The sequence below is a fragment of the Carassius gibelio genome, chromosome A20 (genome assembly GCF_023724105.1).
Source record: "Carassius gibelio isolate Cgi1373 ecotype wild population from Czech Republic chromosome A20, carGib1.2-hapl.c, whole genome shotgun sequence".
Taxonomy (NCBI): Eukaryota; Metazoa; Chordata; class Actinopteri; order Cypriniformes; family Cyprinidae; genus Carassius; species Carassius gibelio.
Genome location: NC_068390.1, coordinates 8,192,352 through 8,215,626, shown reverse-complemented (window position 1 = coordinate 8,215,626; position 23,275 = coordinate 8,192,352). Strand labels below are relative to the sequence as shown.

The 23,275-nt window shown below is 39.0% G+C and overlaps 35 non-coding genes across 35 annotated transcripts; all 35 read left to right on the top strand.

The window, feature by feature from the left end:
• Positions 1–139: 139 nt before the first annotated feature.
• trnal-caa (transfer RNA leucine (anticodon CAA)) lies at positions 140–251 on the top strand. Its single transcript has 2 exons — positions 140–177; positions 206–251. It is a non-coding gene; the product is annotated as a tRNA-Leu (tRNA).
• A 546-nt stretch (positions 252–797) lies between these two features.
• Positions 798–909, top strand: trnal-caa (transfer RNA leucine (anticodon CAA)). The gene is made up of 2 exons: positions 798–835; positions 864–909. It is a non-coding gene; the product is annotated as a tRNA-Leu (tRNA).
• Positions 910–1,455: 546 nt separating this feature from the next.
• Positions 1,456–1,567, top strand: trnal-caa (transfer RNA leucine (anticodon CAA)). Its single transcript has 2 exons — positions 1,456–1,493; positions 1,522–1,567. It is a non-coding gene; the product is annotated as a tRNA-Leu (tRNA).
• Positions 1,568–2,113: 546 nt separating this feature from the next.
• On the top strand, positions 2,114–2,225 carry trnal-caa (transfer RNA leucine (anticodon CAA)). Its single transcript has 2 exons — positions 2,114–2,151; positions 2,180–2,225. It is a non-coding gene; the product is annotated as a tRNA-Leu (tRNA).
• A 546-nt stretch (positions 2,226–2,771) lies between these two features.
• trnal-caa (transfer RNA leucine (anticodon CAA)) lies at positions 2,772–2,883 on the top strand. The gene is made up of 2 exons: positions 2,772–2,809; positions 2,838–2,883. It is a non-coding gene; the product is annotated as a tRNA-Leu (tRNA).
• Positions 2,884–3,429: 546 nt separating this feature from the next.
• trnal-caa (transfer RNA leucine (anticodon CAA)) lies at positions 3,430–3,541 on the top strand. The gene is made up of 2 exons: positions 3,430–3,467; positions 3,496–3,541. It is a non-coding gene; the product is annotated as a tRNA-Leu (tRNA).
• Positions 3,542–4,087: 546 nt separating this feature from the next.
• trnal-caa (transfer RNA leucine (anticodon CAA)) lies at positions 4,088–4,199 on the top strand. Its single transcript has 2 exons — positions 4,088–4,125; positions 4,154–4,199. It is a non-coding gene; the product is annotated as a tRNA-Leu (tRNA).
• Positions 4,200–4,745: 546 nt separating this feature from the next.
• trnal-caa (transfer RNA leucine (anticodon CAA)) lies at positions 4,746–4,857 on the top strand. The gene is made up of 2 exons: positions 4,746–4,783; positions 4,812–4,857. It is a non-coding gene; the product is annotated as a tRNA-Leu (tRNA).
• Positions 4,858–5,403: 546 nt separating this feature from the next.
• Positions 5,404–5,515, top strand: trnal-caa (transfer RNA leucine (anticodon CAA)). The gene is made up of 2 exons: positions 5,404–5,441; positions 5,470–5,515. It is a non-coding gene; the product is annotated as a tRNA-Leu (tRNA).
• Positions 5,516–6,183: 668 nt separating this feature from the next.
• On the top strand, positions 6,184–6,295 carry trnal-caa (transfer RNA leucine (anticodon CAA)). The gene is made up of 2 exons: positions 6,184–6,221; positions 6,250–6,295. It is a non-coding gene; the product is annotated as a tRNA-Leu (tRNA).
• A 546-nt stretch (positions 6,296–6,841) lies between these two features.
• Positions 6,842–6,953, top strand: trnal-caa (transfer RNA leucine (anticodon CAA)). Its single transcript has 2 exons — positions 6,842–6,879; positions 6,908–6,953. It is a non-coding gene; the product is annotated as a tRNA-Leu (tRNA).
• A 546-nt stretch (positions 6,954–7,499) lies between these two features.
• trnal-caa (transfer RNA leucine (anticodon CAA)) lies at positions 7,500–7,611 on the top strand. Its single transcript has 2 exons — positions 7,500–7,537; positions 7,566–7,611. It is a non-coding gene; the product is annotated as a tRNA-Leu (tRNA).
• Positions 7,612–8,157: 546 nt separating this feature from the next.
• On the top strand, positions 8,158–8,269 carry trnal-caa (transfer RNA leucine (anticodon CAA)). Its single transcript has 2 exons — positions 8,158–8,195; positions 8,224–8,269. It is a non-coding gene; the product is annotated as a tRNA-Leu (tRNA).
• Positions 8,270–8,815: 546 nt separating this feature from the next.
• On the top strand, positions 8,816–8,927 carry trnal-caa (transfer RNA leucine (anticodon CAA)). Its single transcript has 2 exons — positions 8,816–8,853; positions 8,882–8,927. It is a non-coding gene; the product is annotated as a tRNA-Leu (tRNA).
• Positions 8,928–9,473: 546 nt separating this feature from the next.
• Positions 9,474–9,585, top strand: trnal-caa (transfer RNA leucine (anticodon CAA)). The gene is made up of 2 exons: positions 9,474–9,511; positions 9,540–9,585. It is a non-coding gene; the product is annotated as a tRNA-Leu (tRNA).
• Positions 9,586–10,131: 546 nt separating this feature from the next.
• trnal-caa (transfer RNA leucine (anticodon CAA)) lies at positions 10,132–10,243 on the top strand. The gene is made up of 2 exons: positions 10,132–10,169; positions 10,198–10,243. It is a non-coding gene; the product is annotated as a tRNA-Leu (tRNA).
• A 546-nt stretch (positions 10,244–10,789) lies between these two features.
• On the top strand, positions 10,790–10,901 carry trnal-caa (transfer RNA leucine (anticodon CAA)). Its single transcript has 2 exons — positions 10,790–10,827; positions 10,856–10,901. It is a non-coding gene; the product is annotated as a tRNA-Leu (tRNA).
• Positions 10,902–11,447: 546 nt separating this feature from the next.
• trnal-caa (transfer RNA leucine (anticodon CAA)) lies at positions 11,448–11,559 on the top strand. The gene is made up of 2 exons: positions 11,448–11,485; positions 11,514–11,559. It is a non-coding gene; the product is annotated as a tRNA-Leu (tRNA).
• A 546-nt stretch (positions 11,560–12,105) lies between these two features.
• Positions 12,106–12,217, top strand: trnal-caa (transfer RNA leucine (anticodon CAA)). The gene is made up of 2 exons: positions 12,106–12,143; positions 12,172–12,217. It is a non-coding gene; the product is annotated as a tRNA-Leu (tRNA).
• Positions 12,218–12,763: 546 nt separating this feature from the next.
• trnal-caa (transfer RNA leucine (anticodon CAA)) lies at positions 12,764–12,875 on the top strand. Its single transcript has 2 exons — positions 12,764–12,801; positions 12,830–12,875. It is a non-coding gene; the product is annotated as a tRNA-Leu (tRNA).
• Positions 12,876–13,421: 546 nt separating this feature from the next.
• On the top strand, positions 13,422–13,533 carry trnal-caa (transfer RNA leucine (anticodon CAA)). The gene is made up of 2 exons: positions 13,422–13,459; positions 13,488–13,533. It is a non-coding gene; the product is annotated as a tRNA-Leu (tRNA).
• A 546-nt stretch (positions 13,534–14,079) lies between these two features.
• Positions 14,080–14,191, top strand: trnal-caa (transfer RNA leucine (anticodon CAA)). The gene is made up of 2 exons: positions 14,080–14,117; positions 14,146–14,191. It is a non-coding gene; the product is annotated as a tRNA-Leu (tRNA).
• A 546-nt stretch (positions 14,192–14,737) lies between these two features.
• trnal-caa (transfer RNA leucine (anticodon CAA)) lies at positions 14,738–14,849 on the top strand. The gene is made up of 2 exons: positions 14,738–14,775; positions 14,804–14,849. It is a non-coding gene; the product is annotated as a tRNA-Leu (tRNA).
• Positions 14,850–15,395: 546 nt separating this feature from the next.
• Positions 15,396–15,507, top strand: trnal-caa (transfer RNA leucine (anticodon CAA)). The gene is made up of 2 exons: positions 15,396–15,433; positions 15,462–15,507. It is a non-coding gene; the product is annotated as a tRNA-Leu (tRNA).
• Positions 15,508–16,053: 546 nt separating this feature from the next.
• Positions 16,054–16,165, top strand: trnal-caa (transfer RNA leucine (anticodon CAA)). The gene is made up of 2 exons: positions 16,054–16,091; positions 16,120–16,165. It is a non-coding gene; the product is annotated as a tRNA-Leu (tRNA).
• Positions 16,166–16,711: 546 nt separating this feature from the next.
• On the top strand, positions 16,712–16,823 carry trnal-caa (transfer RNA leucine (anticodon CAA)). The gene is made up of 2 exons: positions 16,712–16,749; positions 16,778–16,823. It is a non-coding gene; the product is annotated as a tRNA-Leu (tRNA).
• A 546-nt stretch (positions 16,824–17,369) lies between these two features.
• trnal-caa (transfer RNA leucine (anticodon CAA)) lies at positions 17,370–17,481 on the top strand. Its single transcript has 2 exons — positions 17,370–17,407; positions 17,436–17,481. It is a non-coding gene; the product is annotated as a tRNA-Leu (tRNA).
• A 668-nt stretch (positions 17,482–18,149) lies between these two features.
• trnal-caa (transfer RNA leucine (anticodon CAA)) lies at positions 18,150–18,261 on the top strand. Its single transcript has 2 exons — positions 18,150–18,187; positions 18,216–18,261. It is a non-coding gene; the product is annotated as a tRNA-Leu (tRNA).
• Positions 18,262–18,807: 546 nt separating this feature from the next.
• trnal-caa (transfer RNA leucine (anticodon CAA)) lies at positions 18,808–18,919 on the top strand. Its single transcript has 2 exons — positions 18,808–18,845; positions 18,874–18,919. It is a non-coding gene; the product is annotated as a tRNA-Leu (tRNA).
• A 546-nt stretch (positions 18,920–19,465) lies between these two features.
• trnal-caa (transfer RNA leucine (anticodon CAA)) lies at positions 19,466–19,577 on the top strand. Its single transcript has 2 exons — positions 19,466–19,503; positions 19,532–19,577. It is a non-coding gene; the product is annotated as a tRNA-Leu (tRNA).
• Positions 19,578–20,123: 546 nt separating this feature from the next.
• trnal-caa (transfer RNA leucine (anticodon CAA)) lies at positions 20,124–20,235 on the top strand. Its single transcript has 2 exons — positions 20,124–20,161; positions 20,190–20,235. It is a non-coding gene; the product is annotated as a tRNA-Leu (tRNA).
• A 546-nt stretch (positions 20,236–20,781) lies between these two features.
• Positions 20,782–20,893, top strand: trnal-caa (transfer RNA leucine (anticodon CAA)). Its single transcript has 2 exons — positions 20,782–20,819; positions 20,848–20,893. It is a non-coding gene; the product is annotated as a tRNA-Leu (tRNA).
• A 668-nt stretch (positions 20,894–21,561) lies between these two features.
• Positions 21,562–21,673, top strand: trnal-caa (transfer RNA leucine (anticodon CAA)). Its single transcript has 2 exons — positions 21,562–21,599; positions 21,628–21,673. It is a non-coding gene; the product is annotated as a tRNA-Leu (tRNA).
• Positions 21,674–22,219: 546 nt separating this feature from the next.
• Positions 22,220–22,331, top strand: trnal-caa (transfer RNA leucine (anticodon CAA)). The gene is made up of 2 exons: positions 22,220–22,257; positions 22,286–22,331. It is a non-coding gene; the product is annotated as a tRNA-Leu (tRNA).
• A 546-nt stretch (positions 22,332–22,877) lies between these two features.
• Positions 22,878–22,989, top strand: trnal-caa (transfer RNA leucine (anticodon CAA)). The gene is made up of 2 exons: positions 22,878–22,915; positions 22,944–22,989. It is a non-coding gene; the product is annotated as a tRNA-Leu (tRNA).
• The last annotated feature ends 286 nt before the right edge of the window (positions 22,990–23,275 follow it).

The following is a 23,275-nucleotide window of genomic DNA, read 5'->3' as shown; positions in this document are numbered from 1 at the left end:
AAATGCTCTTTTGGAATGACTAGACTAGAAATAGAAATGGAATTAATTATGAGACAACAAATAATATATTTTACATCCTTTATTATGCCATCTGAACAACTTCACTGATAGAATTGCATCTCAATTACTTGTAGAATATGTCAGAATGGCCGAGTGGTCTAAGGCGCCAGACTCAAGACACATCCCCCTTCTCAGTTGCTGAGGTTTCTGGTCTCCAAATGGAGGCGTGGGTTCAAATCCCACTTCTGACAATGGATCTTTTGAAGTCAGCTGACTTGGAATCAACGTTTAGAGAGTAAATTCTACAGTTTGGACACTTTACTTAGCCTCTAACCAACTCTAGTGATGAAACTGTCCTTTCCAGCCTCCAAATGTAGCCTTGGGTTCAAATCTGACTTCTGACAAAGACTCTTTTTTAGTGAGCAGACTAGAAATACAATTGTAACTAATTATGAGACAATCAAAAATATATATATTTGGATCCTTTATTTTTTCCATCTGACCAACTTCACTGTGAGAATTGCACTTCAGTTATTTGGGTGAATATGTCAAAAAGGCACAGTGCTCCAAGGCGCCAAACTCAAGAATTTTCACCCCTCTCACTTGCTGAGTTTTCTGATTCCCCAATGGAGGTGCGGGATCTACTCACACTTCTGACAAATGCTCTTTTGGAATGACTAGACTAGAAATAGAAATGGAATTAATTATGAGACAACAAATAATATATTTTACATCCTTTATTATGCCATCTGAACAACTTCACTGATAGAATTGCATCTCAATTACTTGTAGAATATGTCAGAATGGCCGAGTGGTCTAAGGCGCCAGACTCAAGACACATCCCCCTTCTCAGTTGCTGAGGTTTCTGGTCTCCAAATGGAGGCGTGGGTTCAAATCCCACTTCTGACAATGGATCTTTTGAAGTCAGCTGACTTGGAATCAACGTTTAGAGAGTAAATTCTACAGTTTGGACACTTTACTTAGCCTCTAACCAACTCTAGTGATGAAACTGTCCTTTCCAGCCTCCAAATGTAGCCTTGGATTCAAATCGGACTTCTGACAAAGACTCTTTTGTAGTGAGCAGACTAGAAATACAATTGTAACTAATTAGGAGACAATCAAAAATATATATATTTGGATCCTTTATTTTTTCCATCTGACCAACTTCACTGTGAGAATTGCACTTCAGTTATTTGGGTGAATATGTCAAAAAGGCACAGGGCTCCAAGGCGCCAAACTCAAGAATTTTCACCCCTCTCAGTTGCTGAGTTTTCTGATTCCCCAATGGAGGTGCGGGATCTACTCACACTTCTGACAAATGCTCTTTTGGAATGACTAGACTAGAAATAGAAATGGAATTAATTATGAGAAAACAAATAATATATTTTACATCCTTTATTATGACATCTGAAGAACTTCACTGATAGAATTTCACCTCAACTATTTGCGGAATGTGTCAGAATGGCCGAGTGGTCTAAGGCGCCAGACTCAAGACACATCCCCCTTCTCAGTTGCTGAGGTTTCTGGTCTCCAAATGGAGGCGTGGGTTCAAATCCCACTTCTGACAATGGTTCTTTTGAAGTCAACTGACTTGCAATCAACGTTTAGAGATTTAATTCTACAGTTTGGACACTTTCCTTTGCTTCTAACCAGCTCTAGTGATAAAACTGTCCTTTCCAGCCTCCAAATGTAGCCTTGGATTCAAATCGGACTTCTGACAAAGACTCTTTTGTAGTGAGCAGACTAGAAATACAATTGTAACTAATTATGAGACAATCAAAAATATATATATTTGGATCCTTTATTTTTTCCATCTGACCAACTTCACTGTGAGAATTGCACTTCAGTTATTTGGGTGAATATGTCAAAAAGGCACAGTGCTCCAAGGCGCCAAACTCAAGAATTTTCACCCCTCTCACTTGCTGAGTTTTCTGATTCCCCAATGGAGGTGCGGGATCTACTCACACTTCTGACAAATGCTCTTTTGGAATGACTAGACTAGAAATAGAAATGGAATTAATTATGAGACAACAAATAATATATTTTACATCCTTTATTATGCCATCTGAACAACTTCACTGATAGAATTGCACCTCAACTACTTGCTGAATGTGTCAGAATCGCCGAGTGGTCTAAGGCGCCAGACTCAAGACACATCCCCCTTCTCAGTTGCTGAGGTTTCTGGTCTCCAAATGGAGGCGTGGGTTCAAATCCCACTTCTGACAGTGGTTCTTTTGAAGTCAACTGACTTGCAATCAATGTTTAGAGATTTAATTCTACAGTTTGGACACTTTGCTTCGCTTCTAACCAGCTCTAGTGATAAAACTGTCCTTTCCAGCCTCCAAATGTAGCCTTGGGTTCAAATCTGACTTCTGACAAAGACTCTTTTGTAGTGAGCAGACTAGAAATATAATTGTAACTAATTATGAGACAATCAAAAATATATATATTTGGATCCTTTATTTTTTCCATCTGACCAACTTCACTGTGAGAATTGCACTTCAGTTATTTGGGTGAATATGTCAAAAAGGCACAGTGCTCCAAGGCGCCAAACTCAAGAATTTTCACCCCTCTCAGTTGCTGAGTTTTCTGATTCCCCAATGGAGGTGCGGGATCTACTCACACTTCTGACAAATGCTCTTTTGGAATGACTAGACTAGAAATAGAAATGGAATTAATTATGAGACAACAAATAATATATTTTACATCCTTTATTATGCCATCTGAACAACTTCACTGATAGAATTGCATCTCAATTACTTGTAGAATATGTCAGAATGGCCGAGTGGTCTAAGGCGCCAGACTCAAGACACATCCCCCTTCTCAGTTGCTGAGGTTTCTGGTCTCCAAATGGAGGCGTGGGTTCAAATCCCACTTTTGACAATGGATCTTTTGAAGTCAGCTGACTTGGAATCAACGTTTAGAGAGTAAATTCTACAGTTTGGACACTTTACTTAGCCTCTAACCAACTCTAGTGATGAAACTGTCCTTTCCAGCCTCCAAATGTAGCCTTGTGTTCAAATCTGACTTCTGACAAAGACTCTTTTTTAGTGAGCAGACTAGAAATACAATTGTAACTAATTATGAGACAATCAAAAATATATATATTGGGATCCTTTATTTTTTCCATCTGACCAACTTCACTGTGGGAATTGCACTTCAGTTATTTGGGTGAATATGTCAAAAAGGCACAGTGCTCCTAGGCGCCAAACTCAAGAATTTTCACCCCTCTCAGTTGCTGAGTTTTCTGATACCCCAATGGAGGTGCGGGATCTACTCACACTTCTGACAAATGCTCTTTTGGAATGACTAGACTAGAAATAGAAATGGAATTAATTATGAGACAACAAATAATATATTTTACATCCTTTATTATGCCATCTGAACAACTTCACTGATAGAATTGCACCTCAACTACTTGCAGAATATGTCAGAATGGCCGAGTGGTCTAAGGCGCCAGACTCAAGACACATCCCCCTTCTCAGTTGCTGAGGTTTCTGGTCTCCAAATGGAGGCGTGGGATCAAATCCCACTTCTGACAATGGATCTTTTGAAGTCAACTGACTTGGAATCAACGTTTAGAGAGTAAATTCTACAGTTTGGACACTTTGCTTCGCTTCTAACCAGCTCTAGTGATAAAACTGTCCTTTCCAGCCTCCAAATGTAGCCTTGGGTTCAAATCGGACTTCTGACAAAGACTCTTTTGTAGTGAGCAGACTAGAAATATAATTGTAACTAATTATGAGACAATCAAAAATATATATATTTGGATCCTTTATTTTTTCCATCTGACCAACTTCACTGTGAGAATTGCACTTCAGTTATTTGGGTGAATATGTCAAAAAGGCACAGTGCTCCAAGGCGCCAAACTCAAGAATTTTCACCCCTCTCAGTTGCTGAGTTTTCTGATTCCCCAATGGAGGTGCGGGATCTACTCACACTTCTGACAAATGCTCTTTTGGAATGACTAGACTAGAAATAGAAATGGATTTAATTATGAGACAACAAATAATATATTTTACATCCTTTATTATGCCATCTGAACAACTTCACTGATAGAATTGCATCTCAATTACTTGTAGAATATGTCTGAATGGCCGAGTGGTCTAAGGCGCCAGACTCAAGACACATCCCCCTTCTCAGTTGCTGAGGTTTCTGGTCTCCAAATGGAGGCGTGGGTTCAAATCCCACTTCTGACAATGGATCTTTTGAAGTCAGCTGACTTGGAATCAACGTTTAGAGAGTAAATTCTACAGTTTGGACACTTTACTTAGCCTCTAACCAACTCTAGTGATGAAACTGTCCTTTCCAGCCTCCAAATGTAGCCTTGGGTTCAAATCTGACTTCTGACAAAGACTCTTTTTTAGTGAGCAGACTAGAAATATAATTGTAACTAATTATGAGACAATCAAAAATATATATATTTGGATCCTTTATTTTTTCCATCTGACCAACTTCACTGTGAGAATTGCACTTCAGTTATTTGGGTGAATATGTCAAAAAGGCACAGTGCTCCAAGGCGCCAAACTCAAGAATTTTCACCCCTCTCAGTTGCTGAGTTTTCTGATTCCCCAATGGAGGTGCGGGATCTACTCACACTTCTGACAAATGCTCTTTTGGAATGACTAGACTAGAAATAGAAATGGAATTAATTATGAGACAACAAATAATATATTTTACATCCTTTATTATGCCATCTGAAGAACTTCACTGATAGAATTTCACCTCAACTATTTGCAGAATATGTCAGAATGGCCGAGTGGTCTAAGGCGCCAGACTCAAGACACATCCCCCTTCTCAGTTGCTGAGGTTTCTGGTCTCCAAATGGAGGTGTGGGTTCAAATTCCACTTCTGACAATGGTTCTTTTGAAGTCAACTGACTTGCAATCAACGTTTAGAGATTTAATTCTACAGTTTGGACACTTTCCTTCGCTTCTAACCAACTCTAGTGATGAAACTGTCCTTTCCAGCCTCCAAATGTAGCCTTGGGTTCAAATCGGACTTCTGACAAAGACTCTTTTGTAGTGAGCAGACTAGAAATATAATTGTAACTAATTATGAGACAATCAAAAATATATATATTTGGATCCTTTATTTTTTCCATCTGACCAACTTCACTGTGAGAATTGCACTTCAGTTATTTGGGTGAATATGTCAAAAAGGCACAGTGCTCCAAGGCGCCAAACTCAAGAATTTTCACCCCTCTCACTTGCTGAGTTTTCTGATTCCCCAATGGAGGTGCGGGATCTACTCACACTTCTGACAAATGCTCTTTTGGAATGACTAGACTAGAAATAGAAATGGAATTAATTATGAGACAACAAATAATATATTTTACATCCTTTATTATGCCATCTGAACAACTTCACTGATAGAATTGCATCTCAATTACTTGTAGAATATGTCAGAATGGCCGAGTGGTCTAAGGCGCCAGACTCAAGACACATCCCCCTTCTCAGTTGCTGAGGTTTCTGGTCTCCAAATGGAGGCGTGGGTTCAAATCCCACTTCTGACAATGGATCTTTTGAAGTCAGCTGACTTGGAATCAACGTTTAGAGAGTAAATTCTACAGTTTGGACACTTTACTTAGCCTCTAACCAACTCTAGTGATGAAACTGTCCTTTCCAGCCTCCAAATGTAGCCTTGGGTTCAAATCTGACTTCTGACAAAGACTCTTTTTTAGTGAGCAGACTAGAAATACAATTGTAACTAATTATGAGACAATCAAAAATATATATATTTGGATCCTTTATTTTTTCCATCTGACCAACTTCACTGTGAGAATTGCACTTCAGTTATTTGGGTGAATATGTCAAAAAGGCACAGTGCTCCAAGGCGCCAAACTCAAGAATTTTCACCCCTCTCAGTTGCTGAGTTTTCTGATTCCCCAATGGAGGTGCGGGATCTACTCACACTTCTGACAAATGCTCTTTTGGAATGACTAGACTAGAAATAGAAATGGAATTAATTATGAGACAACAAATAATATATTTTACATCCTTTATTATGACATCTGAAGAACTTCACTGATAGAATTTCACCTCAACTATTTGCGGAATATGACTAGACTAGAAATAGAAATGGAATTAATTATGAGAAAACAAATAATATATTTTACATCCTTTATTATGACATCTGAAGAACTTCACTGATAGAATTTCACCTCAACTATTTGCGGAATATGTCAGAATGGCCGAGTGGTCTAAGGCGCCAGACTCAAGACACATCCCCCTTCTCAGTTGCTGAGGTTTCTGGTCTCCAAATGGAGGCGTGGGTTCAAATCCCACTTCTGACAATGGTTCTTTTGAAGTCAACTGACTTGCAATCAACGTTTAGAGATTTAATTCTACAGTTTGGACACTTTCCTTCGCTTCTAACCAGCTCTAGTGATAAAACTGTCCTTTCCAGCCTCCAAATGTAGCCTTGGATTCAAATCGGACTTCTGACAAAGACTCTTTTGTAGTGAGCAGACTAGAAATACAATTGTAACTAATTATGAGACAATCAAAAATATATATATTTGGATCCTTTATTTTTTCCATCTGACCAACTTCACTGTGAGAATTGCACTTCAGTTATTTGGGTGAATATGTCAAAAAGTCACAGTGCTCCAAGGCGCCAAACTCAAGAATTTTCACCCCTCTCAGTTGCTGAGTTTTCTGATTCCCCAATGGAGGTGCGGGATCTACTCACACTTCTGACAAATGCTCTTTTGGAATGACTAGACTAGAAATAGAAATGGAATTAATTATGAGACAACAAATAATATATTTTACATCCTTTATTATGCCATCTGAACAACTTCACTGATAGAATTGCACCTCAACTACTTGCAGAATATGTCAGAATGGCCGAGTGGTCTAAGGCGCCAGACTCAAGACACATCCCCCTTCTCAGTTGCTGAGGTTTCTGGTCTCCAAATGGAGGCGTGGGTTCAAATCCCACTTCTGACAATGGATCTTTTGAAGTCAACTGACTTGGAATCAACGTTTAGAGAGTAAATTCTACAGTTTGGACACTTTGCTTCGCTTCTAACCAGCTCTAGTGATAAAACTGTCCTTTCCAGCCTCCAAATGTAGCCTTGGATTCAAATCGGACTTCTGACAAAGACTCTTTTGTAGTGAGCAGACTAGAAATACAATTGTAACTAATTATGAGACAATCAAAAATATATATATTTGGATCCTTTATTTTTTCCATCTGACCAACTTCACTGTGAGAATTGCACTTCAGTTATTTGGGTGAATATGTCAAAAAGGCACAGTGCTCCAAGGCGCCAAACTCAAGAATTTTCACCCCTCTCAGTTGCTGAGTTTTCTGATTCCCCAATGGAGGTGCGGGATCTACTCACACTTCTGACAAATGCTCTTTTGGAATGACTAGACTAGAAATAGAAATGGAATTAATTATGAGACAACAAATAATATATTTTACATCCTTTATTATGACATCTGAAGAACTTCACTGATAGAATTTCACCTCAACTATTTGCGGAATATGTCAGAATGGCCGAGTGGTCTAAGGCGCCAGACTCAAGACACATCCCCCTTCTCAGTTGCTGAGGTTTCTGGTCTCCAAATGGAGGTGTGGGTTCAAATTCCTCTTCTGACAATGGTTCTTTTGAAGTCAACTGACTTGCAATCAACGTTTAGAGATTTAATTCTACAGTTTGGACACTTTCCTTCGCTTCTAACCAACTCTAGTGATAAAACTGTCCTTTCCAGCCTCCAAATGTAGCCTTGGATTCAAATCGGACTTCTGACAAAGACTCTTTTGTAGTGAGCAGACTAGAAATACAATTGTAACTAATTATGAGACAATCAAAAATATATATATTTGGATCCTTTATTTTTTCCATCTGACCAACTTCACTGTGAGAATTGCACTTCAGTTATTTGGGTGAATATGTCAAAAAGGCACAGTGCTCCAAGGCGCCAAACTCAAGAATTTTCACCCCTCTCACTTGCTGAGTTTTCTGATTCCCCAATGGAGGTGCGGGATCTACTCACACTTCTGACAAATGCTCTTTTGGAATGACTAGACTAGAAATAGAAATGGAATTAATTATGAGACAACAAATAATATATTTTACATCCTTTATTATGCCATCTGAACAACTTCACTGATAGAATTGCATCTCAATTACTTGTAGAATATGTCAGAATGGCCGAGTGGTCTAAGGCGCCAGACTCAAGACACATCCCCCTTCTCAGTTGCTGAGGTTTCTGGTCTCCAAATGGAGGCGTGGGTTCAAATCCCACTTCTGACAATGGATCTTTTGAAGTCAGCTGACTTGGAATCAACGTTTAGAGAGTAAATTCTACAGTTTGGACACTTTACTTAGCCTCTAACCAACTCTAGTGATGAAACTGTCCTTTCCAGCCTCCAAATGTAGCCTTGGGTTCAAATCTGACTTCTGACAAAGACTCTTTTTTAGTGAGCAGACTAGAAATACAATTGTAACTAATTATGAGACAATCAAAAATATATATATTTGGATCCTTTATTTTTTCCATCTGACCAACTTCACTGTGAGAATTGCACTTCAGTTATTTGGGTGAATATGTCAAAAAGGCACAGTGCTCCAAGGCGCCAAACTCAAGAATTTTCACCCCTCTCACTTGCTGAGTTTTCTGATTCCCCAATGGAGGTGCGGGATCTACTCACACTTCTGACAAATGCTCTTTTGGAATGACTAGACTAGAAATAGAAATGGAATTAATTATGAGACAACAAATAATATATTTTACATCCTTTATTATGCCATCTGAACAACTTCACTGATAGAATTGCATCTCAATTACTTGTAGAATATGTCAGAATGGCCGAGTGGTCTAAGGCGCCAGACTCAAGACACATCCCCCTTCTCAGTTGCTGAGGTTTCTGGTCTCCAAATGGAGGCGTGGGTTCAAATCCCACTTCTGACAATGGATCTTTTGAAGTCAGCTGACTTGGAATCAACGTTTAGAGAGTAAATTCTACAGTTTGGACACTTTACTTAGCCTCTAACCAACTCTAGTGATGAAACTGTCCTTTCCAGCCTCCAAATGTAGCCTTGGATTCAAATCGGACTTCTGACAAAGACTCTTTTGTAGTGAGCAGACTAGAAATACAATTGTAACTAATTAGGAGACAATCAAAAATATATATATTTGGATCCTTTATTTTTTCCATCTGACCAACTTCACTGTGAGAATTGCACTTCAGTTATTTGGGTGAATATGTCAAAAAGGCACAGGGCTCCAAGGCGCCAAACTCAAGAATTTTCACCCCTCTCAGTTGCTGAGTTTTCTGATTCCCCAATGGAGGTGCGGGATCTACTCACACTTCTGACAAATGCTCTTTTGGAATGACTAGACTAGAAATAGAAATGGAATTAATTATGAGAAAACAAATAATATATTTTACATCCTTTATTATGACATCTGAAGAACTTCACTGATAGAATTTCACCTCAACTATTTGCGGAATGTGTCAGAATGGCCGAGTGGTCTAAGGCGCCAGACTCAAGACACATCCCCCTTCTCAGTTGCTGAGGTTTCTGGTCTCCAAATGGAGGCGTGGGTTCAAATCCCACTTCTGACAATGGTTCTTTTGAAGTCAACTGACTTGCAATCAACGTTTAGAGATTTAATTCTACAGTTTGGACACTTTCCTTTGCTTCTAACCAGCTCTAGTGATAAAACTGTCCTTTCCAGCCTCCAAATGTAGCCTTGGATTCAAATCGGACTTCTGACAAAGACTCTTTTGTAGTGAGCAGACTAGAAATACAATTGTAACTAATTATGAGACAATCAAAAATATATATATTTGGATCCTTTATTTTTTCCATCTGACCAACTTCACTGTGAGAATTGCACTTCAGTTATTTGGGTGAATATGTCAAAAAGGCACAGTGCTCCAAGGCGCCAAACTCAAGAATTTTCACCCCTCTCACTTGCTGAGTTTTCTGATTCCCCAATGGAGGTGCGGGATCTACTCACACTTCTGACAAATGCTCTTTTGGAATGACTAGACTAGAAATAGAAATGGAATTAATTATGAGACAACAAATAATATATTTTACATCCTTTATTATGCCATCTGAACAACTTCACTGATAGAATTGCACCTCAACTACTTGCTGAATGTGTCAGAATCGCCGAGTGGTCTAAGGCGCCAGACTCAAGACACATCCCCCTTCTCAGTTGCTGAGGTTTCTGGTCTCCAAATGGAGGCGTGGGTTCAAATCCCACTTCTGACAGTGGTTCTTTTGAAGTCAACTGACTTGCAATCAATGTTTAGAGATTTAATTCTACAGTTTGGACACTTTGCTTCGCTTCTAACCAGCTCTAGTGATAAAACTGTCCTTTCCAGCCTCCAAATGTAGCCTTGGGTTCAAATCTGACTTCTGACAAAGACTCTTTTGTAGTGAGCAGACTAGAAATATAATTGTAACTAATTATGAGACAATCAAAAATATATATATTTGGATCCTTTATTTTTTCCATCTGACCAACTTCACTGTGAGAATTGCACTTCAGTTATTTGGGTGAATATGTCAAAAAGGCACAGTGCTCCAAGGCGCCAAACTCAAGAATTTTCACCCCTCTCAGTTGCTGAGTTTTCTGATTCCCCAATGGAGGTGCGGGATCTACTCACACTTCTGACAAATGCTCTTTTGGAATGACTAGACTAGAAATAGAAATGGAATTAATTATGAGACAACAAATAATATATTTTACATCCTTTATTATGCCATCTGAACAACTTCACTGATAGAATTGCATCTCAATTACTTGTAGAATATGTCAGAATGGCCGAGTGGTCTAAGGCGCCAGACTCAAGACACATCCCCCTTCTCAGTTGCTGAGGTTTCTGGTCTCCAAATGGAGGCGTGGGTTCAAATCCCACTTTTGACAATGGATCTTTTGAAGTCAGCTGACTTGGAATCAACGTTTAGAGAGTAAATTCTACAGTTTGGACACTTTACTTAGCCTCTAACCAACTCTAGTGATGAAACTGTCCTTTCCAGCCTCCAAATGTAGCCTTGTGTTCAAATCTGACTTCTGACAAAGACTCTTTTTTAGTGAGCAGACTAGAAATACAATTGTAACTAATTATGAGACAATCAAAAATATATATATTGGGATCCTTTATTTTTTCCATCTGACCAACTTCACTGTGGGAATTGCACTTCAGTTATTTGGGTGAATATGTCAAAAAGGCACAGTGCTCCTAGGCGCCAAACTCAAGAATTTTCACCCCTCTCAGTTGCTGAGTTTTCTGATACCCCAATGGAGGTGCGGGATCTACTCACACTTCTGACAAATGCTCTTTTGGAATGACTAGACTAGAAATAGAAATGGAATTAATTATGAGACAACAAATAATATATTTTACATCCTTTATTATGCCATCTGAACAACTTCACTGATAGAATTGCACCTCAACTACTTGCAGAATATGTCAGAATGGCCGAGTGGTCTAAGGCGCCAGACTCAAGACACATCCCCCTTCTCAGTTGCTGAGGTTTCTGGTCTCCAAATGGAGGCGTGGGATCAAATCCCACTTCTGACAATGGATCTTTTGAAGTCAACTGACTTGGAATCAACGTTTAGAGAGTAAATTCTACAGTTTGGACACTTTGCTTCGCTTCTAACCAGCTCTAGTGATAAAACTGTCCTTTCCAGCCTCCAAATGTAGCCTTGGGTTCAAATCGGACTTCTGACAAAGACTCTTTTGTAGTGAGCAGACTAGAAATATAATTGTAACTAATTATGAGACAATCAAAAATATATATATTTGGATCCTTTATTTTTTCCATCTGACCAACTTCACTGTGAGAATTGCACTTCAGTTATTTGGGTGAATATGTCAAAAAGGCACAGTGCTCCAAGGCGCCAAACTCAAGAATTTTCACCCCTCTCAGTTGCTGAGTTTTCTGATTCCCCAATGGAGGTGCGGGATCTACTCACACTTCTGACAAATGCTCTTTTGGAATGACTAGACTAGAAATAGAAATGGATTTAATTATGAGACAACAAATAATATATTTTACATCCTTTATTATGCCATCTGAACAACTTCACTGATAGAATTGCATCTCAATTACTTGTAGAATATGTCTGAATGGCCGAGTGGTCTAAGGCGCCAGACTCAAGACACATCCCCCTTCTCAGTTGCTGAGGTTTCTGGTCTCCAAATGGAGGCGTGGGTTCAAATCCCACTTCTGACAATGGATCTTTTGAAGTCAGCTGACTTGGAATCAACGTTTAGAGAGTAAATTCTACAGTTTGGACACTTTACTTAGCCTCTAACCAACTCTAGTGATGAAACTGTCCTTTCCAGCCTCCAAATGTAGCCTTGGGTTCAAATCTGACTTCTGACAAAGACTCTTTTTTAGTGAGCAGACTAGAAATATAATTGTAACTAATTATGAGACAATCAAAAATATATATATTTGGATCCTTTATTTTTTCCATCTGACCAACTTCACTGTGAGAATTGCACTTCAGTTATTTGGGTGAATATGTCAAAAAGGCACAGTGCTCCAAGGCGCCAAACTCAAGAATTTTCACCCCTCTCAGTTGCTGAGTTTTCTGATTCCCCAATGGAGGTGCGGGATCTACTCACACTTCTGACAAATGCTCTTTTGGAATGACTAGACTAGAAATAGAAATGGAATTAATTATGAGACAACAAATAATATATTTTACATCCTTTATTATGCCATCTGAAGAACTTCACTGATAGAATTTCACCTCAACTATTTGCGGAATATGTCAGAATGGCCGAGTGGTCTAAGGCGCCAGACTCAAGACACATCCCCCTTCTCAGTTGCTGAGGTTTCTGGTCTCCAAATGGAGGTGTGGGTTCAAATTCCACTTCTGACAATGGTTCTTTTGAAGTCAACTGACTTGCAATCAACGTTTAGAGATTTAATTCTACAGTTTGGACACTTTCCTTCGCTTCTAACCAACTCTAGTGATGAAACTGTCCTTTCCAGCCTCCAAATGTAGCCTTGGGTTCAAATCGGACTTCTGACAAAGACTCTTTTGTAGTGAGCAGACTAGAAATATAATTGTAACTAATTATGAGACAATCAAAAATATATATATTTGGATCCTTTATTTTTTCCATCTGACCAACTTCACTGTGAGAATTGCACTTCAGTTATTTGGGTGAATATGTCAAAAAGGCACAGTGCTCCAAGGCGCCAAACTCAAGAATTTTCACCCCTCTCAGTTGCTGAGTTTTCTGATTCCCCAATGGAGGTGCGGGATCTACTCACACTTCTGACAAATGCTCTTTTGGAATGACTAGACTAGAAATAGAAATGGATTTAATTATGAGACAACAAATAATATATTTTACATCCTTTATTATGCCATCTGAACAACTTCACTGATAGAATTGCATCTCAATTACTTGTAGAATATGTCTGAATGGCCGAGTGGTCTAAGGCGCCAGACTCAAGACACATCCCCCTTCTCAGTTGCTGAGGTTTCTGGTCTCCAAATGGAGGCGTGGGTTCAAATCCCACTTCTGACAATGGATCTTTTGAAGTCAGCTGACTTGGAATCAACGTTTAGAGAGTAAATTCTACAGTTTGGACACTTTACTTAGCCTCTAACCAACTCTAGTGATGAAACTGTCCTTTCCAGCCTCCAAATGTAGCCTTGGGTTCAAATCTGACTTCTGACAAAGACTCTTTTTTAGTGAGCAGACTAGAAATATAATTGTAACTAATTATGAGACAATCAAAAATATATATATTTGGATCCTTTATTTTTTCCATCTGACCAACTTCACTGTGAGAATTGCACTTCAGTTATTTGGGTGAATATGTCAAAAAGGCACAGTGCTCCAAGGCGCCAAACTCAAGAATTTTCACCCCTCTCAGTTGCTGAGTTTTCTGATTCCCCAATGGAGGTGCGGGATCTACTCACACTTCTGACAAATGCTCTTTTGGAATGACTAGACTAGAAATAGAAATGGAATTAATTATGAGACAACAAATAATATATTTTACATCCTTTATTATGCCATCTGAAGAACTTCACTGATAGAATTTCACCTCAACTATTTGCGGAATATGTCAGAATGGCCGAGTGGTCTAAGGCGCCAGACTCAAGACACATCCCCCTTCTCAGTTGCTGAGGTTTCTGGTCTCCAAATGGAGGTGTGGGTTCAAATTCCACTTCTGACAATGGTTCTTTTGAAGTCAACTGACTTGCAATCAACGTTTAGAGATTTAATTCTACAGTTTGGACACTTTCCTTCGCTTCTAACCAACTCTAGTGATAAAACTGTCCTTTCCAGCCTCCAAATATAGCCTTGGATTCAAATCGGACTTCTGACAAAGACTCTTTTGTAGTGAGCAGACTAGAAATACAATTGTAACTAATTATGAGACAATCAAAAATATATATATTTGGATCCTTTATTTTTTCCATCTGACCAACTTCACTGTGAGAATTGCACTTCAGTTATTTGGGTGAATATGTCAAAAAGGCACAGTGCTCCAAGGCGCCAAACTCAAGAATTTTCACCCCTCTCAGTTGCTGAGTTTTCTGATTCCCCAATGGAGGTGCGGGATCTACTCACACTTCTGACAAATGCTCTTTTGGAATGACTAGACTAGAAATAGAAATGGATTTAATTATGAGACAACAAATAATATATTTTACATCCTTTATTATGCCATCTGAACAACTTCACTGATAGAATTGCATCTCAATTACTTGTAGAATATGTCTGAATGGCCGAGTGGTCTAAGGCGCCAGACTCAAGACACATCCCCCTTCTCAGTTGCTGAGGTTTCTGGTCTCCAAATGGAGGCGTGGGTTCAAATCCCACTTCCGACAATGGATCTTTTGAAGTCAGCTGACTTGGAATCAACGTTTAGAGAGTAAATTCTACAGTTTGGACACTTTACTTAGCCTCTAACCAACTCTAGTGATGAAACTGTGCTTTCCAGCCTCCAAATGTAGCCTTGGGTTCAAATCTGACTTCTGACAAAGACTCTTTTTTAGTGAGCAGACTAGAAATATAATTGTAACTAATTATGAGACAATCAAAAATATATATATTTGGATCCTTTATTTTTTCCATCTGACCAACTTCACTGTGAGAATTGCACTTCAGTTATTTGGGTGAATATGTCAAAAAGGCACAGTGCTCCAAGGCGCCAAACTCAAGAATTTTCACCCCTCTCAGTTGCTGAGTTTTCTGATTCCCCAATGGAGGTGCGGGATCTACTCACACTTCTGACAAATGCTCTTTTGGAATGACTAGACTAGAAATAGAAATGGAATTAATTATGAGACAACAAATAATATATTTTACATCCTTTATTATGACATCTGAAGAACTTCACTGATAGAATTTCACCTCAACTATTTGCGGAATATGTCAGAATGGCCGAGTGGTCTAAGGCGCCAGACTCAAGACACATCCCCCTTCTGAGTTGCTGAGGTTTCTGGTCTCCAAATGGAGGTGTGGGTTCAAATTCCACTTCTGACAATGGTTCTTTTGAAGTCAACTGACTTGCAATCAACGTTTAGAGATTTAATTCTACAGTTTGGACACTTTCCTTCGCTTCTAACCAACTCTAGTGATAAAACTGTCCTTTCCAGCCTCCAAATGTAGCCTTGGATTCAAATCGGACTTCTGACAAAGACTCTTTTGTAGTGAGCAGACTAGAAATACAATTGTAACTAATTATGAGACAATCAAAAATATATATATTTGGATCCTTTATTTTTTCCATCTGACCAACTTCACTGTGAGAATTGCACTTCAGTTATTTGGGTGAATATGTCAAAAAGGCACAGTGCTCCAAGGCGCCAAACTCAAGAATTTTCACCCCTCTCACTTGCTGAGTTTTCTGATTCCCCAATGGAGGTGCGGGATCTACTCACACTTCTGACAAATGCTCTTTTGGAATGACTAGACTAGAAATAGAAATGGAATTAATTATGAGACAACAAATAATATATTTTACATCCTTTATTATGCCATCTGAACAACTTCACTGATAGAATTGCATCTCAATTACTTGTAGAATATGTCAGAATGGCCGAGTGGTCTAAGGCGCCAGACTCAAGACACATCCCCCTTCTCAGTTGCTGAGGTTTCTGGTCTCCAAATGGAGGCGTGGGTTCAAATCCCACTTCTGACAGTGGTTCTTTTGAAGTCAACTGACTTGCAATCAATGTTTAGAGATTTAATTCTACAGTTTGGACACTTTGCTTCGCTTCTAACCAGCTCTAGTGATAAAACTGTCCTTTCCAGCCTCCAAATGTAGCCTTGGGTTCAAATCTGACTTCTGACAAAGACTCTTTTGTAGTGAGCAGACTAGAAATATAATTGTAACTAATTATGAGACAATCAAAAATATATATATTTGGATCCTTTATTTTTTCCATCTGACCAACTTCACTGTGGGAATTGCACTTCAGTTATTTGGGTGAATATGTCAAAAAGGCACAGTGCTCCAAGGCGCCAAACTCAAGAATTTTCACCCCTCTCAGTTGCTGAGTTTTCTGATTCCCCAATGGAGGTGCGGGATCTACTCACACTTCTGACAAATGCTCTTTTGGAATGACTAGACTAGAAATAGAAATGGAATTAATTATGAGACAACAAATAATATATTTTACATCCTTTATTATGCCATCTGAACAACTTCACTGATAGAATTGCATCTCAATTACTTGTAGAATATGTCAGAATGGCCGAGTGGTCTAAGGCGCCAGACTCAAGACACATCCCCCTTCTCAGTTGCTGAGGTTTCTGGTCTCCAAATGGAGGCGTGGGTTCAAATCCCACTTCTGACAATGGATCTTTTGAAGTCAGCTGACTTGGAATCAACGTTTAGAGAGTAAATTCTACAGTTTGGACACTTTACTTAGCCTCTAACCAACTCTAGTGATGAAACTGTCCTTTCCAGCCTCCAAATGTAGCCTTGGGTTCAAATCTGACTTCTGACAAAGACTCTTTTTTAGTGAGCAGACTAGAAATACAATTGTAACTAATTATGAGACAATCAAAAATATATATATTTGGATCCTTTATTTTTTCCATCTGACCAACTTCACTGTGGGAATTGCACTTCAGTTATTTGGGTGAATATGTCAAAAAGGCGCAGTGCTCCAAGGCGCCAAACTCAAGAATTTTCACCCCTCTCAGTTGCTGAGTTTTCTGATACCCCAATGGAGGTGCGGGATCTACTCACACTTCTGACAAATGCTCTTTTGGAATGACTAGACTAGAAATAGAAATGGAATTAATTATGAGACAACAAATAATATATTTTACATCCTTTATTATGCCATCTGAACAACTTCACTGATAGAATTGCACCTCAACTACTTGCAGAATATGTCAGAATGGCCGAGTGGTCTAAGGCGCCAGACTCAAGACACATCCCCCTTCTCAGTTGCTGAGGTTTCTGGTCTCCAAATGGAGGCGTGGGTTCAAATCCCACTTCTGACAATGGATCTTTTGAAGTCAGCTGACTTGGAATCAACGTTTAGAGAGTAAATTCTACAGTTTGGACACTTTGCTTCGCTTCTAACCAGCTCTAGTGATAAAACTGTCCTTTCCAGCCTCCAAATGTAGCCTTGGGTTCAAATCGGACTTCTGACAAAGACTCTTTTGTAGTGAGCAGACTAGAAATATAATTGTAACTAATTATGAGACAATCAAAAATATATATATTTGGATCCTTTATTTTTTCCATCTGACCAACTTCACTGTGAGAATTGCACTTCAGTTATTTGGGTGAATATGTCAAAAAGGCACAGTGCTCCAAGGCGCCAAACTCAAGAATTTTCACCCTTCTCAGTTGCTGAGTTTTCTGATTCCCCAATGGAGGTGCGGGATCTACTCACACTTCTGACAAATGCTCTTTTGGAATGACTAGACTAGAAATAGAAATGGATTTAATTATGAGACAACAAATAATATATTTTACATCCTTTATTATGACATCTGAAGAACTTCACTGATAGAATTTCACCTCAACTATTTGCGGAATATGACTAGACTAGAAATAGAAATGGAATTAATTATGAGAAAACAAATAATATATTTTACATCCTTTATTATGACATCTGAAGAACTTCACTGATAGAATTTCACCTCAACTATTTGCGGAATATGTCAGAATGGCCGAGTGGTCTAAGGCGCCAGACTCAAGACACATCCCCCTTCTCAGTTGCTGAGGTTTCTGGTCTCCAAATGGAGGCGTGGGTTCAAATCCCACTTCTGACAATGGTTCTTTTGAAGTCAACTGACTTGCAATCAACGTTTAGAGATTTAATTCTACAGTTTGGACACTTTCCTTTGCTTCTAACCAGCTCTAGTGATAAAACTGTCCTTTCCAGCCTCCAAATGTAGCCTTGGATTCAAATCGGACTTCTGACAAAGACTCTTTTGTAGTGAGCAGACTAGAAATACAATTGTAACTAATTATGAGACAATCAAAAATATATATATTTGGATCCTTTATTTTTTCCATCTGACCAACTTCACTGTGAGAATTGCACTTCAGTTATTTGGGTGAATATGTCAAAAAGGCACAGTGCTCCAAGGCGCCAAACTCAAGAATTTTCACCCCTCTCACTTGCTGAGTTTTCTGATTCCCCAATGGAGGTGCGGGATCTACTCACACTTCTGACAAATGCTCTTTTGGAATGACTAGACTAGAAATAGAAATGGAATTAATTATGAGACAACAAATAATATATTTTACATCCTTTATTATGCCATCTGAACAACTTCACTGATAGAATTGCACCTCAACTACTTGCTGAATGTGTCAGAATCGCCGAGTGGTCTAAGGCGCCAGACTCAAGACACATCCCCCTTCTCAGTTGCTGAGGTTTCTGGTCTCCAAATGGAGGCGTGGGTTCAAATCCCACTTCTGACAGTGGTTCTTTTGAAGTCAACTGACTTGCAATCAATGTTTAGAGATTTAATTCTACAGTTTGGACACTTTGCTTCGCTTCTAACCAGCTCTAGTGATAAAACTGTCCTTTCCAGCCTCCAAATGTAGCCTTGGGTTCAAATCTGACTTCTGACAAAGACTCTTTTGTAGTGAGCAGACTAGAAATATAATTGTAACTAATTATGAGACAATCAAAAATATATATATTTGGATCCTTTATTTTTTCCATCTGACCAACTTCACTGTGGGAATTGCACTTCAGTTATTTGGGTGAATATGTCAAAAAGGCACAGTGCTCCAAGGCGCCAAACTCAAGAATTTTCACCCCTCTCAGTTGCTGAGTTTTCTGATTCCCCAATGGAGGTGCGGGATCTACTCACACTTCTGACAAATGCTCTTTTGGAATGACTAGACTAGAAATAGAAATGGAATTAATTATGAGACAACAAATAATATATTTTACATCCTTTATTATGCCATCTGAACAACTTCACTGATAGAATTGCATCTCAATTACTTGTAGAATATGTCAGAATGGCCGAGTGGTCTAAGGCGCCAGACTCAAGACACATCCCCCTTCTCAGTTGCTGAGGTTTCTGGTCTCCAAATGGAGGCGAAGGTTCAAATCCCACTTCTGACAATGGATCTTTTGAAGTCAGCTGACTTGGAATCAACGTTTAGAGAGTAAATTCTACAGTTTGGACACTTTACTTAGCCTCTAACCAACTCTAGTGATGAAACTGTCCTTTCCAGCCTCCAAATGTAGCCTTGGGTTCAAATCTGACTTCTGACAAAGACTCTTTTTTAGTGAGCAGACTAGAAATACAATTGTAACTAATTATGAGACAATCAAAAATATATATATTTGGATCCTTTATTTTTTCCATCTGACCAACTTCACTGTGGGAATTGCACTTCAGTTATTTGGGTGAATATGTCAAAAAGGCGCAGTGCTCCAAGGCGCCAAACTCAAGAATTTTCACCCCTCTCAGTTGCTGAGTTTTCTGATACCCCAATGGAGGTGCGGGATCTACTCACACTTCTGACAAATGCTCTTTTGGAATGACTAGACTAGAAATAGAAATGGAATTAATTATGAGACAACAAATAATATATTTTACATCCTTTATTATGCCATCTGAACAACTTCACTGATAGAATTGCACCTCAACTACTTGCAGAATATGTCAGAATGGCCGAGTGGTCTAAGGCGCCAGACTCAAGACACATCCCCCTTCTCAGTTGCTGAGGTTTCTGGTCTCCAAATGGAGGCGTGGGTTCAAATCCCACTTCTGACAATGGATCTTTTGAAGTCAGCTGACTTGGAATCAACGTTTAGAGAGTAAATTCTACAGTTTGGACACTTTACTTAGCCTCTAACCAACTCTAGTGATGAAACTGTCCTTTCCAGCCTCCAAATGTAGCCTTGGGTTCAAATCTGACTTCTGACAAAGACTCTTTTTTAGTGAGCAGACTAGAAATACAATTGTAACTAATTATGAGACAATCAAAAATATATATATTTGGATCCTTTATTTTTTCCATCTGACCAACTTCACTGTGGGAATTGCACTTCAGTTATTTGGGTGAATATGTCAAAAAGGCACAGTGCTCCAAGGCGCCAAACTCAAGAATTTTCACCCCTCTCAGTTGCTGAGTTTTCTGATACCCCAATGGAGGTGCGGGATCTACTCACACTTCTGACAAATGCTCTTTTGGAATGACTAGACTAGAAATAGAAATGGAATTAATTATGAGACAACAAATAATATATTTTACATCCTTTATTATGCCATCTGAACAACTTCACTGATAGAATTGCACCTCAACTACTTGCAGAATATGTCAGAATGGCCGAGTGGTCTAAGGCGCCAGACTCAAGACACATCCCCCTTCTCAGTTGCTGAGGTTTCTGGTCTCCAAATGGAGGCGTGGGTTCAAATCCCACTTCTGACAATGGATCTTTTGAAGTCAACTGACTTGGAATCAACGTTTAGAGAGTAAATTCTACAGTTTGGACACTTTGCTTCGCTTCTAACCAGCTCTAGTGATAAAACTGTCCTTTCCAGCCTCCAAATGTAGCCTTGGGTTCAAATCGGACTTCTGACAAAGACTCTTTTGTAGTGAGCAGACTAGAAATATAATTGTAACTAATTATGAGACAATCAAAAATATATATATTTGGATCCTTTATTTTTTCCATCTGACCAACTTCACTGTGAGAATTGCACTTCAGTTATTTGGGTGAATATGTCAAAAAGGCACAGTGCTCCAAGGCGCCAAACTCAAGAATTTTCACCCTTCTCAGTTGCTGAGTTTTCTGATTCCCCAATGGAGGTGCGGGATCTACTCACACTTCTGACAAATGCTCTTTTGGAATGACTAGACTAGAAATAGAAATGGAATTAATTATGAGACAACAAATAATATATTTTACATCCTTTATTATGACATCTGAAGAACTTCACTGATAGAATTTCACCTCAACTATTTGCGGAATATGACTAGACTAGAAATAGAAATGGAATTAATTATGAGAAAACAAATAATATATTTTACATCCTTTATTATGACATCTGAAGAACTTCACTGATAGAATTTCACCTCAACTATTTGCGGAATATGTCAGAATGGCCGAGTGGTCTAAGGCGCCAGACTCAAGACACATCCCCCTTCTCAGTTGCTGAGGTTTCTGGTCTCCAAATGGAGGCGTGGGTTCAAATCCCACTTCTGACAATGGTTCTTTTGAAGTCAACTGACTTGCAATCAACGTTTAGAGATTTAATTCTACAGTTTGGACACTTTCCTTTGCTTCTAACCAGCTCTAGTGATAAAACTGTCCTTTCCAGCCTCCAAATGTAGCCTTGGATTCAAATCGGACTTCTGACAAAGACTCTTTTGTAGTGAGCAGACTAGAAATACAATTGTAACTAATTATGAGACAATCAAAAATATATATATTTGGATCCTTTATTTTTTCCATCTGACCAACTTCACTGTGAGAATTGCACTTCAGTTATTTGGGTGAATATGTCAAAAAGGCACAGTGCTCCAAGGCGCCAAACTCAAGAATTTTCACCCCTCTCACTTGCTGAGTTTTCTGATTCCCCAATGGAGGTGCGGGATCTACTCACACTTCTGACAAATGCTCTTTTGGAATGACTAGACTAGAAATAGAAATGGAATTAATTATGAGACAACAAATAATATATTTTACATCCTTTATTATGCCATCTGAACAACTTCACTGATAGAATTGCACCTCAACTACTTGCTGAATGTGTCAGAATCGCCGAGTGGTCTAAGGCGCCAGACTCAAGACACATCCCCCTTCTCAGTTGCTGAGGTTTCTGGTCTCCAAATGGAGGCGTGGGTTCAAATCCCACTTCTGACAGTGGTTCTTTTGAAGTCAACTGACTTGCAATCAATGTTTAGAGATTTAATTCTACAGTTTGGACACTTTGCTTCGCTTCTAACCAGCTCTAGTGATAAAACTGTCCTTTCCAGCCTCCAAATGTAGCCTTGGGTTCAAATCTGACTTCTGACAAAGACTCTTTTGTAGTGAGCAGACTAGAAATATAATTGTAACTAATTATGAGACAATCAAAAATATATATATTTGGATCCTTTATTTTTTCCATCTGACCAACTTCACTGTGGGAATTGCACTTCAGTTATTTGGGTGAATATGTCAAAAAGGCACAGTGCTCCAAGGCGCCAAACTCAAGAATTTTCACCCCTCTCAGTTGCTGAGTTTTCTGATTCCCCAATGGAGGTGCGGGATCTACTCACACTTCTGACAAATGCTCTTTTGGAATGACTAGACTAGAAATAGAAATGGAATTAATTATGAGACAACAAATAATATATTTTACATCCTTTATTATGCCATCTGAACAACTTCACTGATAGAATTGCATCTCAATTACTTGTAGAATATGTCAGAATGGCCGAGTGGTCTAAGGCGCCAGACTCAAGACACATCCCCCTTCTCAGTTGCTGAGGTTTCTGGTCTCCAAATGGAGGCGTGGGTTCAAATCCCACTTCTGACAATGGATCTTTTGAAGTCAGCTGACTTGGAATCAACGTTTAGAGAGTAAATTCTACAGTTTGGACACTTTACTTAGCCTCTAACCAACTCTAGTGATGAAACTGTCCTTTCCAGCCTCCAAATGTAGCCTTGGGTTCAAATCTGACTTCTGACAAAGACTCTTTTTTAGTGAGCAGACTAGAAATACAATTGTAACTAATTATGAGACAATCAAAAATATATATATTTGGATCCTTTATTTTTTCCATCTGACCAACTTCACTGTGGGAATTGCACTTCAGTTATTT